Here is a 14,884-nt window from a genome sequence, read left to right as displayed (position 1 = left end):
CCCTCAGTCTAGTCTAAGGAGGAGGGGAAATGCTGGATGAGAGAAGCTCAGTCTACAGTAGAATGACAGGAACATTTGTGAAGACTTCCTTAATTTTGAAATGGGGAGTGAGACAAGGTTGCAGCCTGAGACCAACTTTATTCAACATGTAGACAAATAATTGGCGAGTTAGGCACGGTTGCAGTCTGAGTTCAACTTTATTCAAAGTTTAAAAATGAATTGGGGAGTGAGACAAGGTTGCACTCTGAGTCCAACTTTATTCAATATCTACAAATGAATTGGAGAGAGACTTGTGTTCAATTTTAGTCCAGTTGTATTAAACATAACAAACTTGAATGTCACAACATTTTAAACAGACATCAAAGTCAGACTCAGACTCAAACTCTCTCCCTCTACTAATTGGGGAGTTAGTTATAAGTATCCTTGGCCAGGCCATGTTGCAGAAAACGGGGGAAGGGTGGGAAGTGGTCGGGGCAGGGGAACAAAGACTTGGGGAGGAGCAACTAAAAGCAGCAGGTGAGGGAGGGGTTACAGACCAAGAGTCCTGAATCATAAAAGGCTTTGTTTTTAAACTACATTTTAGTCTAAGATCAATCTTGAAAAAAATCTAAAGTCAATTCTATTTCAAGTTCTACATCTCCAAATAAAGTTTAAACATCACAGCAATATTCTAGGGGTGGTTTTTGAGGGTCTGAACTCTGTTTGACCCCAACCATGACCAGAACCTTCAGAGAGGTTGTGATCTATATATGAGGGCCTCTCATAGCTTTGTATTGTGCTCGCTTTGGCAGCACATATACTAAAATTGGATCGATACAGAGAAGATTAGCATGGCCCCTGCGAAAGGATGACACGCAAATCCGTGAAGCGCTCCTTATTTTCCTCACACGTCGAGACACAGAGAAATTGGAACCAAACAGAGAAGATTGGGCGGTAGTGACCCGGGGAGAATAAATTGTCCATTCCCCTCAGTCTAGTCTAAGGAGGAGGGGAAATGCTGGATGAGAGAAGCTCAGTCTACAGTAGAATGACAGGAACATTTGTGAAGACTTCCTTAATTTTGAAATGGGGAGTGAGACAAGGTTGCAGCCTGAGACCAACTTTATTCAACATGTAGACAAATAATTGGCGAGTTAGGCACGGTTGCAGTCTGAGTTCAACTTTATTCAAAGTTTAAAAATGAATTGGGGAGTGAGACAAGGTTGCACTCTGAGTCCAACTTTATTCAATATCTACAAATGAATTGGAGAGAGACTTGTGTTCAATTTTAGTCCAGTTGTATTAAACATAACAAACTTGAATGTCACAACATTTTAAACAGACATCAAAGTCAGACTCAGACTCAAACTCTCTCCCTCTACTAATTGGGGAGTTAGTTATAAGTATCCTTGGCCAGGCCATGTTGCAGAAAACGGGGGAAGGGTGGGAAGTGGTCGGGGCAGGGGAACAAAGACTTGGGGAGGAGCAACTAAAAGCAGCAGGTGAGGGAGGGGTTACAGACCAAGAGTCCTGAATCATAAAAGGCTTTGTTTTTAAACTACATTTTAGTCTAAGATCAATCTTGAAAAAAATCTAAAGTCAATTCTATTTCAAGTTCTACATCTCCAAATAAAGTTTAAACATCACAGCAATATTCTAGGGGTGGTTTTTGAGGGTCTGAACTCTGTTTGACCCCAACCATGACCAGAACCTTCAGAGAGGTTGTGATCTATATATGAGGGCCTCTCATAGCTTTGTATTGTGCTCGCTTTGGCAGCACATATACTAAAATTGGATCGATACAGAGAAGATTAGCATGGCCCCTGCGAAAGGATGACACGCAAATCCGTGAAGCGCTCCTTATTTTCCTCACACGTCGAGACACAGAGAAATTGGAACCAAACAGAGAAGATTGGGCGGTAGTGACCCGGGGAGAATAAATTGTCCATTCCCCTCAGTCTAGTCTAAGGAGGAGGGGAAATGCTGGATGAGAGAAGCTCAGTCTACAGTAGAATGACAGGAACATTTGTGAAGACTTCCTTAATTTTGAAATGGGGAGTGAGACAAGGTTGCAGCCTGAGACCAACTTTATTCAACATGTAGACAAATAATTGGCGAGTTAGGCACGGTTGCAGTCTGAGTTCAACTTTATTCAAAGTTTAAAAATGAATTGGGGAGTGAGACAAGGTTGCACTCTGAGTCCAACTTTATTCAATATCTACAAATGAATTGGAGAGAGACTTGTGTTCAATTTTAGTCCAGTTGTATTAAACATAACAAACTTGAATGTCACAACATTTTAAACAGACATCAAAGTCAGACTCAGACTCAAACTCTCTCCCTCTACTAATTGGGGAGTTAGTTATAAGTATCCTTGGCCAGGCCATGTTGCAGAAAACGGGGGAAGGGTGGGAAGTGGTCGGGGCAGGGGAACAAAGACTTGGGGAGGAGCAACTAAAAGCAGCAGGTGAGGGAGGGGTTACAGACCAAGAGTCCTGAATCATAAAAGGCTTTGTTTTTAAACTACATTTTAGTCTAAGATCAATCTTGAAAAAAATCTAAAGTCAATTCTATTTCAAGTTCTACATCTCCAAATAAAGTTTAAACATCACAGCAATATTCTAGGGGTGGTTTTTGAGGGTCTGAACTCTGTTTGACCCCAACCATGACCAGAACCTTCAGAGAGGTTGTGATCTATATATGAGGGCCTCTCATAGCTTTGTATTGTGCTCGCTTTGGCAGCACATATACTAAAATTGGATCGATACAGAGAAGATTAGCATGGCCCCTGCGAAAGGATGACACGCAAATCCGTGAAGCGCTCCTTATTTTCCTCACACGTCGAGACACAGAGAAATTGGAACCAAACAGAGAAGATTGGGCGGTAGTGACCCGGGGAGAATAAATTGTCCATTCCCCTCAGTCTAGTCTAAGGAGGAGGGGAAATGCTGGATGAGAGAAGCTCAGTCTACAGTAGAATGACAGGAACATTTGTGAAGACTTCCTTAATTTTGAAATGGGGAGTGAGACAAGGTTGCAGCCTGAGACCAACTTTATTCAACATGTAGACAAATAATTGGCGAGTTAGGCACGGTTGCAGTCTGAGTTCAACTTTATTCAAAGTTTAAAAATGAATTGGGGAGTGAGACAAGGTTGCACTCTGAGTCCAACTTTATTCAATATCTACAAATGAATTGGAGAGAGACTTGTGTTCAATTTTAGTCCAGTTGTATTAAACATAACAAACTTGAATGTCACAACATTTTAAACAGACATCAAAGTCAGACTCAGACTCAAACTCTCTCCCTCTACTAATTGGGGAGTTAGTTATAAGTATCCTTGGCCAGGCCATGTTGCAGAAAACGGGGGAAGGGTGGGAAGTGGTCGGGGCAGGGGAACAAAGACTTGGGGAGGAGCAACTAAAAGCAGCAGGTGAGGGAGGGGTTACAGACCAAGAGTCCTGAATCATAAAAGGCTTTGTTTTTAAACTACATTTTAGTCTAAGATCAATCTTGAAAAAAATCTAAAGTCAATTCTATTTCAAGTTCTACATCTCCAAATAAAGTTTAAACATCACAGCAATATTCTAGGGGTGGTTTTTGAGGGTCTGAACTCTGTTTGACCCCAACCATGACCAGAACCTTCAGAGAGGTTGTGATCTATATATGAGGGCCTCTCATAGCTTTGTATTGTGCTCGCTTTGGCAGCACATATACTAAAATTGGATCGATACAGAGAAGATTAGCATGGCCCCTGCGAAAGGATGACACGCAAATCCGTGAAGCGCTCCTTATTTTCCTCACACGTCGAGACACAGAGAAATTGGAACCAAACAGAGAAGATTGGGCGGTAGTGACCCGGGGAGAATAAATTGTCCATTCCCCTCAGTCTAGTCTAAGGAGGAGGGGAAATGCTGGATGAGAGAAGCTCAGTCTACAGTAGAATGACAGGAACATTTGTGAAGACTTCCTTAATTTTGAAATGGGGAGTGAGACAAGGTTGCAGCCTGAGACCAACTTTATTCAACATGTAGACAAATAATTGGCGAGTTAGGCACGGTTGCAGTCTGAGTTCAACTTTATTCAAAGTTTAAAAATGAATTGGGGAGTGAGACAAGGTTGCACTCTGAGTCCAACTTTATTCAATATCTACAAATGAATTGGAGAGAGACTTGTGTTCAATTTTAGTCCAGTTGTATTAAACATAACAAACTTGAATGTCACAACATTTTAAACAGACATCAAAGTCAGACTCAGACTCAAACTCTCTCTCTCTCTCTCTCCCTCTACTAATTGGGGAGTTAGTTATAAGTATCCTTGGCCAGGCCATGTTGCAGAAAACGGGGGAAGGGTGGGAAGTGGTCGGGGCAGGGGAACAAAGACTTGGGGAGGAGCAACTAAAAGCAGCAGGTGAGGGAGGGGTTACAGACCAAGAGTCCTGAATCATAAAAGGCTTTGTTTTTAAACTACATTTTAGTCTAAGATCAATCTTGAAAAAAATCTAAAGTCAATTCTATTTCAAGTTCTACATCTCCAAATAAAGTTTAAACATCACAGCAATATTCTAGGGGTGGTTTTTGAGGGTCTGAACTCTGTTTGACCCCAACCATGACCAGAACCTTCAGAGAGGTTGTGATCTATATATGAGGGCCTCTCATAGCTTTGTATTGTGCTCGCTTTGGCAGCACATATACTAAAATTGGATCGATACAGAGAAGATTAGCATGGCCCCTGCGAAAGGATGACACGCAAATCCGTGAAGCGCTCCTTATTTTCCTCACACGTCGAGACACAGAGAAATTGGAACCAAACAGAGAAGATTGGGCGGTAGTGACCCGGGGAGAATAAATTGTCCATTCCCCTCAGTCTAGTCTAAGGAGGAGGGGAAATGCTGGATGAGAGAAGCTCAGTCTACAGTAGAATGACAGGAACATTTGTGAAGACTTCCTTAATTTTGAAATGGGGAGTGAGACAAGGTTGCAGCCTGAGACCAACTTTATTCAACATGTAGACAAATAATTGGCGAGTTAGGCACGGTTGCAGTCTGAGTTCAACTTTATTCAAAGTTTAAAAATGAATTGGGGAGTGAGACAAGGTTGCACTCTGAGTCCAACTTTATTCAATATCTACAAATGAATTGGAGAGAGACTTGTGTTCAATTTTAGTCCAGTTGTATTAAACATAACAAACTTGAATGTCACAACATTTTAAACAGACATCAAAGTCAGACTCAGACTCAAACTCTCTCTCTACTAATTGGGGAGTTAGTTATAAGTATCCTTGGCCAGGCCATGTTGCAGAAAACGGGGGAAGGGTGGGAAGTGGTCGGGGCAGGGGAACAAAGACTTGGGGAGGAGCAACTAAAAGCAGCAGGTGAGGGAGGGGTTACAGACCAAGAGTCCTGAATCATAAAAGGCTTTGTTTTTAAACTACATTTTAGTCTAAGATCAATCTTGAAAAAAATCTAAAGTCAATTCTATTTCAAGTTCTACATCTCCAAATAAAGTTTAAACATCACAGCAATATTCTAGGGGTGGTTTTTGAGGGTCTGAACTCTGTTTGACCCCAACCATGACCAGAACCTTCAGAGGGGTTGTGATCTATATATGAGGGCCTCTCATAGCTTTGTATTGTGCTCGCTTTGGCAGCACATATACTAAAATTGGATCGATACAGAGAAGATTAGCATGGCCCCTGCGAAAGGATGACACGCAAATCCGTGAAGCGCTCCTTATTTTCCTCACACGTCGAGACACAGAGAAATTGGAACCAAACAGAGAAGATTGGGCGGTAGTGACCCGGGGAGAATAAATTGTCCATTCCCCTCAGTCTAGTCTAAGGAGGAGGGGAAATGCTGGATGAGAGAAGCTCAGTCTACAGTAGAATGACAGGAACATTTGTGAAGACTTCCTTAATTTTGAAATGGGGAGTGAGACAAGGTTGCAGCCTGAGACCAACTTTATTCAACATGTAGACAAATAATTGGCGAGTTAGGCACGGTTGCAGTCTGAGTTCAACTTTATTCAAAGTTTAAAAATGAATTGGGGAGTGAGACAAGGTTGCACTCTGAGTCCAACTTTATTCAATATCTACAAATGAATTGGAGAGAGACTTGTGTTCAATTTTAGTCCAGTTGTATTAAACATAACAAACTTGAATGTCACAACATTTTAAACAGACATCAAAGTCAGACTCAGACTCAAACTCTCTCCCTCTACTAATTGGGGAGTTAGTTATAAGTATCCTTGGCCAGGCCATGTTGCAGAAAACGGGGGAAGGGTGGGAAGTGGTCGGGGCAGGGGAACAAAGACTTGGGGAGGAGCAACTAAAAGCAGCAGGTGAGGGAGGGGTTACAGACCAAGAGTCCTGAATCATAAAAGGCTTTGTTTTTAAACTACATTTTAGTCTAAGATCAATCTTGAAAAAAATCTAAAGTCAATTCTATTTCAAGTTCTACATCTCCAAATAAAGTTTAAACATCACAGCAATATTCTAGGGGTGGTTTTTGAGGGTCTGAACTCTGTTTGACCCCAACCATGACCAGAACCTTCAGAGAGGTTGTGATCTATATATGAGGGCCTCTCATAGCTTTGTATTGTGCTCGCTTTGGCAGCACATATACTAAAATTGGATCGATACAGAGAAGATTAGCATGGCCCCTGCGAAAGGATGACACGCAAATCCGTGAAGCGCTCCTTATTTTCCTCACACGTCGAGACACAGAGAAATTGGAACCAAACAGAGAAGATTGGGCGGTAGTGACCCGGGGAGAATAAATTGTCCATTCCCCTCAGTCTAGTCTAAGGAGGAGGGGAAATGCTGGATGAGAGAAGCTCAGTCTACAGTAGAATGACAGGAACATTTGTGAAGACTTCCTTAATTTTGAAATGGGGAGTGAGACAAGGTTGCAGCCTGAGACCAACTTTATTCAACATGTAGACAAATAATTGGCGAGTTAGGCACGGTTGCAGTCTGAGTTCAACTTTATTCAAAGTTTAAAAATGAATTGGGGAGTGAGACAAGGTTGCACTCTGAGTCCAACTTTATTCAATATCTACAAATGAATTGGAGAGAGACTTGTGTTCAATTTTAGTCCAGTTGTATTAAACATAACAAACTTGAATGTCACAACATTTTAAACAGACATCAAAGTCAGACTCAGACTCAAACTCTCTCCCTCTACTAATTGGGGAGTTAGTTATAAGTATCCTTGGCCAGGCCATGTTGCAGAAAACGGGGGAAGGGTGGGAAGTGGTCGGGGCAGGGGAACAAAGACTTGGGGAGGAGCAACTAAAAGCAGCAGGTGAGGGAGGGGTTACAGACCAAGAGTCCTGAATCATAAAAGGCTTTGTTTTTAAACTACATTTTAGTCTAAGATCAATCTTGAAAAAAATCTAAAGTCAATTCTATTTCAAGTTCTACATCTCCAAATAAAGTTTAAACATCACAGCAATATTCTAGGGGTGGTTTTTGAGGGTCTGAACTCTGTTTGACCCCAACCATGACCAGAACCTTCAGAGAGGTTGTGATCTATATATGAGGGCCTCTCATAGCTTTGTATTGTGCTCGCTTTGGCAGCACATATACTAAAATTGGATCGATACAGAGAAGATTAGCATGGCCCCTGCGAAAGGATGACACGCAAATCCGTGAAGCGCTCCTTATTTTCCTCACACGTCGAGACACAGAGAAATTGGAACCAAACAGAGAAGATTGGGCGGTAGTGACCCGGGGAGAATAAATTGTCCATTCCCCTCAGTCTAGTCTAAGGAGGAGGGGAAATGCTGGATGAGAGAAGCTCAGTCTACAGTAGAATGACAGGAACATTTGTGAAGACTTCCTTAATTTTGAAATGGGGAGTGAGACAAGGTTGCAGCCTGAGACCAACTTTATTCAACATGTAGACAAATAATTGGCGAGTTAGGCACGGTTGCAGTCTGAGTTCAACTTTATTCAAAGTTTAAAAATGAATTGGGGAGTGAGACAAGGTTGCACTCTGAGTCCAACTTTATTCAATATCTACAAATGAATTGGAGAGAGACTTGTGTTCAATTTTAGTCCAGTTGTATTAAACATAACAAACTTGAATGTCACAACATTTTAAACAGACATCAAAGTCAGACTCAGACTCAAACTCTCTCCCTCTACTAATTGGGGAGTTAGTTATAAGTATCCTTGGCCAGGCCATGTTGCAGAAAACGGGGGAAGGGTGGGAAGTGGTCGGGGCAGGGGAACAAAGACTTGGGGAGGAGCAACTAAAAGCAGCAGGTGAGGGAGGGGTTACAGACCAAGAGTCCTGAATCATAAAAGGCTTTGTTTTTAAACTACATTTTAGTCTAAGATCAATCTTGAAAAAAATCTAAAGTCAATTCTATTTCAAGTTCTACATCTCCAAATAAAGTTTAAACATCACAGCAATATTCTAGGGGTGGTTTTTGAGGGTCTGAACTCTGTTTGACCCCAACCATGACCAGAACCTTCAGAGAGGTTGTGATCTATATATGAGGGCCTCTCATAGCTTTGTATTGTGCTCGCTTTGGCAGCACATATACTAAAATTGGATCGATACAGAGAAGATTAGCATGGCCCCTGCGAAAGGATGACACGCAAATCCGTGAAGCGCTCCTTATTTTCCTCACACGTCGAGACACAGAGAAATTGGAACCAAACAGAGAAGATTGGGCGGTAGTGACCCGGGGAGAATAAATTGTCCATTCCCCTCAGTCTAGTCTAAGGAGGAGGGGAAATGCTGGATGAGAGAAGCTCAGTCTACAGTAGAATGACAGGAACATTTGTGAAGACTTCCTTAATTTTGAAATGGGGAGTGAGACAAGGTTGCAGCCTGAGACCAACTTTATTCAACATGTAGACAAATAATTGGCGAGTTAGGCACGGTTGCAGTCTGAGTTCAACTTTATTCAAAGTTTAAAAATGAATTGGGGAGTGAGACAAGGTTGCACTCTGAGTCCAACTTTATTCAATATCTACAAATGAATTGGAGAGAGACTTGTGTTCAATTTTAGTCCAGTTGTATTAAACATAACAAACTTGAATGTCACAACATTTTAAACAGACATCAAAGTCAGACTCAGACTCAAACTCTCTCCCTCTACTAATTGGGGAGTTAGTTATAAGTATCCTTGGCCAGGCCATGTTGCAGAAAACGGGGGAAGGGTGGGAAGTGGTCGGGGCAGGGGAACAAAGACTTGGGGAGGAGCAACTAAAAGCAGCAGGTGAGGGAGGGGTTACAGACCAAGAGTCCTGAATCATAAAAGGCTTTGTTTTTAAACTACATTTTAGTCTAAGATCAATCTTGAAAAAAATCTAAAGTCAATTCTATTTCAAGTTCTACATCTCCAAATAAAGTTTAAACATCACAGCAATATTCTAGGGGTGGTTTTTGAGGGTCTGAACTCTGTTTGACCCCAACCATGACCAGAACCTTCAGAGAGGTTGTGATCTATATATGAGGGCCTCTCATAGCTTTGTATTGTGCTCGCTTTGGCAGCACATATACTAAAATTGGATCGATACAGAGAAGATTAGCATGGCCCCTGCGAAAGGATGACACGCAAATCCGTGAAGCGCTCCTTATTTTCCTCACACGTCGAGACACAGAGAAATTGGAACCAAACAGAGAAGATTGGGCGGTAGTGACCCGGGGAGAATAAATTGTCCATTCCCCTCAGTCTAGTCTAAGGAGGAGGGGAAATGCTGGATGAGAGAAGCTCAGTCTACAGTAGAATGACAGGAACATTTGTGAAGACTTCCTTAATTTTGAAATGGGGAGTGAGACAAGGTTGCAGCCTGAGACCAACTTTATTCAACATGTAGACAAATAATTGGCGAGTTAGGCACGGTTGCAGTCTGAGTTCAACTTTATTCAAAGTTTAAAAATGAATTGGGGAGTGAGACAAGGTTGCACTCTGAGTCCAACTTTATTCAATATCTACAAATGAATTGGAGAGAGACTTGTGTTCAATTTTAGTCCAGTTGTATTAAACATAACAAACTTGAATGTCACAACATTTTAAACAGACATCAAAGTCAGACTCAGACTCAAACTCTCTCCCTCTACTAATTGGGGAGTTAGTTATAAGTATCCTTGGCCAGGCCATGTTGCAGAAAACGGGGGAAGGGTGGGAAGTGGTCGGGGCAGGGGAACAAAGACTTGGGGAGGAGCAACTAAAAGCAGCAGGTGAGGGAGGGGTTACAGACCAAGAGTCCTGAATCATAAAAGGCTTTGTTTTTAAACTACATTTTAGTCTAAGATCAATCTTGAAAAAAATCTAAAGTCAATTCTATTTCAAGTTCTACATCTCCAAATAAAGTTTAAACATCACAGCAATATTCTAGGGGTGGTTTTTGAGGGTCTGAACTCTGTTTGACCCCAACCATGACCAGAACCTTCAGAGAGGTTGTGATCTATATATGAGGGCCTCTCATAGCTTTGTATTGTGCTCGCTTTGGCAGCACATATACTAAAATTGGATCGATACAGAGAAGATTAGCATGGCCCCTGCGAAAGGATGACACGCAAATCCGTGAAGCGCTCCTTATTTTCCTCACACGTCGAGACACAGAGAAATTGGAACCAAACAGAGAAGATTGGGCGGTAGTGACCCGGGGAGAATAAATTGTCCATTCCCCTCAGTCTAGTCTAAGGAGGAGGGGAAATGCTGGATGAGAGAAGCTCAGTCTACAGTAGAATGACAGGAACATTTGTGAAGACTTCCTTAATTTTGAAATGGGGAGTGAGACAAGGTTGCAGCCTGAGACCAACTTTATTCAACATGTAGACAAATAATTGGCGAGTTAGGCACGGTTGCAGTCTGAGTTCAACTTTATTCAAAGTTTAAAAATGAATTGGGGAGTGAGACAAGGTTGCACTCTGAGTCCAACTTTATTCAATATCTACAAATGAATTGGAGAGAGACTTGTGTTCAATTTTAGTCCAGTTGTATTAAACATAACAAACTTGAATGTCACAACATTTTAAACAGACATCAAAGTCAGACTCAGACTCAAACTCTCTCCCTCTACTAATTGGGGAGTTAGTTATAAGTATCCTTGGCCAGGCCATGTTGCAGAAAACGGGGGAAGGGTGGGAAGTGGTCGGGGCAGGGGAACAAAGACTTGGGGAGGAGCAACTAAAAGCAGCAGGTGAGGGAGGGGTTACAGACCAAGAGTCCTGAATCATAAAAGGCTTTGTTTTTAAACTACATTTTAGTCTAAGATCAATCTTGAAAAAAATCTAAAGTCAATTCTATTTCAAGTTCTACATCTCCAAATAAAGTTTAAACATCACAGCAATATTCTAGGGGTGGTTTTTGAGGGTCTGAACTCTGTTTGACCCCAACCATGACCAGAACCTTCAGAGAGGTTGTGATCTATATATGAGGGCCTCTCATAGCTTTGTATTGTGCTCGCTTTGGCAGCACATATACTAAAATTGGATCGATACAGAGAAGATTAGCATGGCCCCTGCGAAAGGATGACACGCAAATCCGTGAAGCGCTCCTTATTTTCCTCACACGTCGAGACACAGAGAAATTGGAACCAAACAGAGAAGATTGGGCGGTAGTGACCCGGGGAGAATAAATTGTCCATTCCCCTCAGTCTAGTCTAAGGAGGAGGGGAAATGCTGGATGAGAGAAGCTCAGTCTACAGTAGAATGACAGGAACATTTGTGAAGACTTCCTTAATTTTGAAATGGGGAGTGAGACAAGGTTGCAGCCTGAGACCAACTTTATTCAACATGTAGACAAATAATTGGCGAGTTAGGCACGGTTGCAGTCTGAGTTCAACTTTATTCAAAGTTTAAAAATGAATTGGGGAGTGAGACAAGGTTGCACTCTGAGTCCAACTTTATTCAATATCTACAAATGAATTGGAGAGAGACTTGTGTTCAATTTTAGTCCAGTTGTATTAAACATAACAAACTTGAATGTCACAACATTTTAAACAGACATCAAAGTCAGACTCAGACTCAAACTCTCTCCCTCTACTAATTGGGGAGTTAGTTATAAGTATCCTTGGCCAGGCCATGTTGCAGAAAACGGGGGAAGGGTGGGAAGTGGTCGGGGCAGGGGAACAAAGACTTGGGGAGGAGCAACTAAAAGCAGCAGGTGAGGGAGGGGTTACAGACCAAGAGTCCTGAATCATAAAAGGCTTTGTTTTTAAACTACATTTTAGTCTAAGATCAATCTTGAAAAAAATCTAAAGTCAATTCTATTTCAAGTTCTACATCTCCAAATAAAGTTTAAACATCACAGCAATATTCTAGGGGTGGTTTTTGAGGGTCTGAACTCTGTTTGACCCCAACCATGACCAGAACCTTCAGAGAGGTTGTGATCTATATATGAGGGCCTCTCATAGCTTTGTATTGTGCTCGCTTTGGCAGCACATATACTAAAATTGGATCGATACAGAGAAGATTAGCATGGCCCCTGCGAAAGGATGACACGCAAATCCGTGAAGCGCTCCTTATTTTCCTCACACGTCGAGACACAGAGAAATTGGAACCAAACAGAGAAGATTGGGCGGTAGTGACCCGGGGAGAATAAATTGTCCATTCCCCTCAGTCTAGTCTAAGGAGGAGGGGAAATGCTGGATGAGAGAAGCTCAGTCTACAGTAGAATGACAGGAACATTTGTGAAGACTTCCTTAATTTTGAAATGGGGAGTGAGACAAGGTTGCAGCCTGAGACCAACTTTATTCAACATGTAGACAAATAATTGGCGAGTTAGGCACGGTTGCAGTCTGAGTTCAACTTTATTCAAAGTTTAAAAATGAATTGGGGAGTGAGACAAGGTTGCACTCTGAGTCCAACTTTATTCAATATCTACAAATGAATTGGAGAGAGACTTGTGTTCAATTTTAGTCCAGTTGTATTAAACATAACAAACTTGAATGTCACAACATTTTAAACAGACATCAAAGTCAGACTCAGACTCAAACTCTCTCCCTCTACTAATTGGGGAGTTAGTTATAAGTATCCTTGGCCAGGCCATGTTGCAGAAAACGGGGGAAGGGTGGGAAGTGGTCGGGGCAGGGGAACAAAGACTTGGGGAGGAGCAACTAAAAGCAGCAGGTGAGGGAGGGGTTACAGACCAAGAGTCCTGAATCATAAAAGGCTTTGTTTTTAAACTACATTTTAGTCTAAGATCAATCTTGAAAAAAATCTAAAGTCAATTCTATTTCAAGTTCTACATCTCCAAATAAAGTTTAAACATCACAGCAATATTCTAGGGGTGGTTTTTGAGGGTCTGAACTCTGTTTGACCCCAACCATGACCAGAACCTTCAGAGAGGTTGTGATCTATATATGAGGGCCTCTCATAGCTTTGTATTGTGCTCGCTTTGGCAGCACATATACTAAAATTGGATCGATACAGAGAAGATTAGCATGGCCCCTGCGAAAGGATGACACGCAAATCCGTGAAGCGCTCCTTATTTTCCTCACACGTCGAGACACAGAGAAATTGGAACCAAACAGAGAAGATTGGGCGGTAGTGACCCGGGGAGAATAAATTGTCCATTCCCCTCAGTCTAGTCTAAGGAGGAGGGGAAATGCTGGATGAGAGAAGCTCAGTCTACAGTAGAATGACAGGAACATTTGTGAAGACTTCCTTAATTTTGAAATGGGGAGTGAGACAAGGTTGCAGCCTGAGACCAACTTTATTCAACATGTAGACAAATAATTGGCGAGTTAGGCACGGTTGCAGTCTGAGTTCAACTTTATTCAAAGTTTAAAAATGAATTGGGGAGTGAGACAAGGTTGCACTCTGAGTCCAACTTTATTCAATATCTACAAATGAATTGGAGAGAGACTTGTGTTCAATTTTAGTCCAGTTGTATTAAACATAACAAACTTGAATGTCACAACATTTTAAACAGACATCAAAGTCAGACTCAGACTCAAACTCTCTCCCTCTACTAATTGGGGAGTTAGTTATAAGTATCCTTGGCCAGGCCATGTTGCAGAAAACGGGGGAAGGGTGGGAAGTGGTCGGGGCAGGGGAACAAAGACTTGGGGAGGAGCAACTAAAAGCAGCAGGTGAGGGAGGGGTTACAGACCAAGAGTCCTGAATCATAAAAGGCTTTGTTTTTAAACTACATTTTAGTCTAAGATCAATCTTGAAAAAAATCTAAAGTCAATTCTATTTCAAGTTCTACATCTCCAAATAAAGTTTAAACATCACAGCAATATTCTAGGGGTGGTTTTTGAGGGTCTGAACTCTGTTTGACCCCAACCATGACCAGAACCTTCAGAGAGGTTGTGATCTATATATGAGGGCCTCTCATAGCTTTGTATTGTGCTCGCTTTGGCAGCACATATACTAAAATTGGATCGATACAGAGAAGATTAGCATGGCCCCTGCGAAAGGATGACACGCAAATCCGTGAAGCGCTCCTTATTTTCCTCACACGTCGAGACACAGAGAAATTGGAACCAAACAGAGAAGATTGGGCGGTAGTGACCCGGGGAGAATAAATTGTCCATTCCCCTCAGTCTAGTCTAAGGAGGAGGGGAAATGCTGGATGAGAGAAGCTCAGTCTACAGTAGAATGACAGGAACATTTGTGAAGACTTCCTTAATTTTGAAATGGGGAGTGAGACAAGGTTGCAGCCTGAGACCAACTTTATTCAACATGTAGACAAATAATTGGCGAGTTAGGCACGGTTGCAGTCTGAGTTCAACTTTATTCAAAGTTTAAAAATGAATTGGGGAGTGAGACAAGGTTGCACTCTGAGTCCAACTTTATTCAATATCTACAAATGAATTGGAGAGAGACTTGTGTTCAATTTTAGTCCAGTTGTATTAAACATAACAAACTTGAATGTCACAACATTTTAAACAGACATCAAAGTCAGACTCAGACTCAAACTCTCTCCCTCTACTAA

At 41.8% G+C, this 14,884-nt stretch overlaps 15 non-coding genes across 15 annotated transcripts; all 15 read left to right on the top strand.

Annotated features, from left to right (window-relative positions):
• The first annotated feature begins 775 nt into the window (after positions 1-775).
• LOC139365410 (U6 spliceosomal RNA) lies at positions 776-882 on the top strand. The gene has a single exon (XR_011626692.1). It is a non-coding gene; the product is annotated as a U6 spliceosomal RNA (small nuclear RNA).
• An 858-nt stretch (positions 883-1,740) lies between these two features.
• LOC139365409 (U6 spliceosomal RNA) lies at positions 1,741-1,847 on the top strand. The gene has a single exon (XR_011626691.1). It is a non-coding gene; the product is annotated as a U6 spliceosomal RNA (small nuclear RNA).
• Positions 1,848-2,705: 858 nt separating this feature from the next.
• On the top strand, positions 2,706-2,812 carry LOC139365408 (U6 spliceosomal RNA). The gene has a single exon (XR_011626690.1). It is a non-coding gene; the product is annotated as a U6 spliceosomal RNA (small nuclear RNA).
• Positions 2,813-3,670: 858 nt separating this feature from the next.
• LOC139365407 (U6 spliceosomal RNA) lies at positions 3,671-3,777 on the top strand. Its single transcript, XR_011626689.1, has one exon. It is a non-coding gene; the product is annotated as a U6 spliceosomal RNA (small nuclear RNA).
• Positions 3,778-4,647: 870 nt separating this feature from the next.
• On the top strand, positions 4,648-4,754 carry LOC139365406 (U6 spliceosomal RNA). Its single transcript, XR_011626688.1, has one exon. It is a non-coding gene; the product is annotated as a U6 spliceosomal RNA (small nuclear RNA).
• Positions 4,755-5,610: 856 nt separating this feature from the next.
• On the top strand, positions 5,611-5,717 carry LOC139365403 (U6 spliceosomal RNA). The gene has a single exon (XR_011626686.1). It is a non-coding gene; the product is annotated as a U6 spliceosomal RNA (small nuclear RNA).
• An 858-nt stretch (positions 5,718-6,575) lies between these two features.
• Positions 6,576-6,682, top strand: LOC139365402 (U6 spliceosomal RNA). Its single transcript, XR_011626685.1, has one exon. It is a non-coding gene; the product is annotated as a U6 spliceosomal RNA (small nuclear RNA).
• Positions 6,683-7,540: 858 nt separating this feature from the next.
• Positions 7,541-7,647, top strand: LOC139365401 (U6 spliceosomal RNA). Its single transcript, XR_011626684.1, has one exon. It is a non-coding gene; the product is annotated as a U6 spliceosomal RNA (small nuclear RNA).
• An 858-nt stretch (positions 7,648-8,505) lies between these two features.
• Positions 8,506-8,612, top strand: LOC139365400 (U6 spliceosomal RNA). The gene has a single exon (XR_011626683.1). It is a non-coding gene; the product is annotated as a U6 spliceosomal RNA (small nuclear RNA).
• Positions 8,613-9,470: 858 nt separating this feature from the next.
• LOC139365399 (U6 spliceosomal RNA) lies at positions 9,471-9,577 on the top strand. Its single transcript, XR_011626682.1, has one exon. It is a non-coding gene; the product is annotated as a U6 spliceosomal RNA (small nuclear RNA).
• An 858-nt stretch (positions 9,578-10,435) lies between these two features.
• Positions 10,436-10,542, top strand: LOC139365398 (U6 spliceosomal RNA). The gene has a single exon (XR_011626681.1). It is a non-coding gene; the product is annotated as a U6 spliceosomal RNA (small nuclear RNA).
• An 858-nt stretch (positions 10,543-11,400) lies between these two features.
• Positions 11,401-11,507, top strand: LOC139365397 (U6 spliceosomal RNA). The gene has a single exon (XR_011626680.1). It is a non-coding gene; the product is annotated as a U6 spliceosomal RNA (small nuclear RNA).
• Positions 11,508-12,365: 858 nt separating this feature from the next.
• Positions 12,366-12,472, top strand: LOC139365396 (U6 spliceosomal RNA). The gene has a single exon (XR_011626679.1). It is a non-coding gene; the product is annotated as a U6 spliceosomal RNA (small nuclear RNA).
• Positions 12,473-13,330: 858 nt separating this feature from the next.
• Positions 13,331-13,437, top strand: LOC139365395 (U6 spliceosomal RNA). Its single transcript, XR_011626678.1, has one exon. It is a non-coding gene; the product is annotated as a U6 spliceosomal RNA (small nuclear RNA).
• An 858-nt stretch (positions 13,438-14,295) lies between these two features.
• Positions 14,296-14,402, top strand: LOC139365394 (U6 spliceosomal RNA). The gene has a single exon (XR_011626677.1). It is a non-coding gene; the product is annotated as a U6 spliceosomal RNA (small nuclear RNA).
• Positions 14,403-14,884: the final 482 nt, after the last annotated feature.

Source organism: Oncorhynchus clarkii, chromosome 13, assembly GCF_045791955.1.
Source record: "Oncorhynchus clarkii lewisi isolate Uvic-CL-2024 chromosome 13, UVic_Ocla_1.0, whole genome shotgun sequence".
NCBI lineage: Eukaryota > Metazoa > Chordata > Actinopteri > Salmoniformes > Salmonidae > Oncorhynchus > Oncorhynchus clarkii.
Note: the sequence above shows the minus strand (reverse complement) of the source record. Positions and strands in the feature narration are given on the sequence as shown.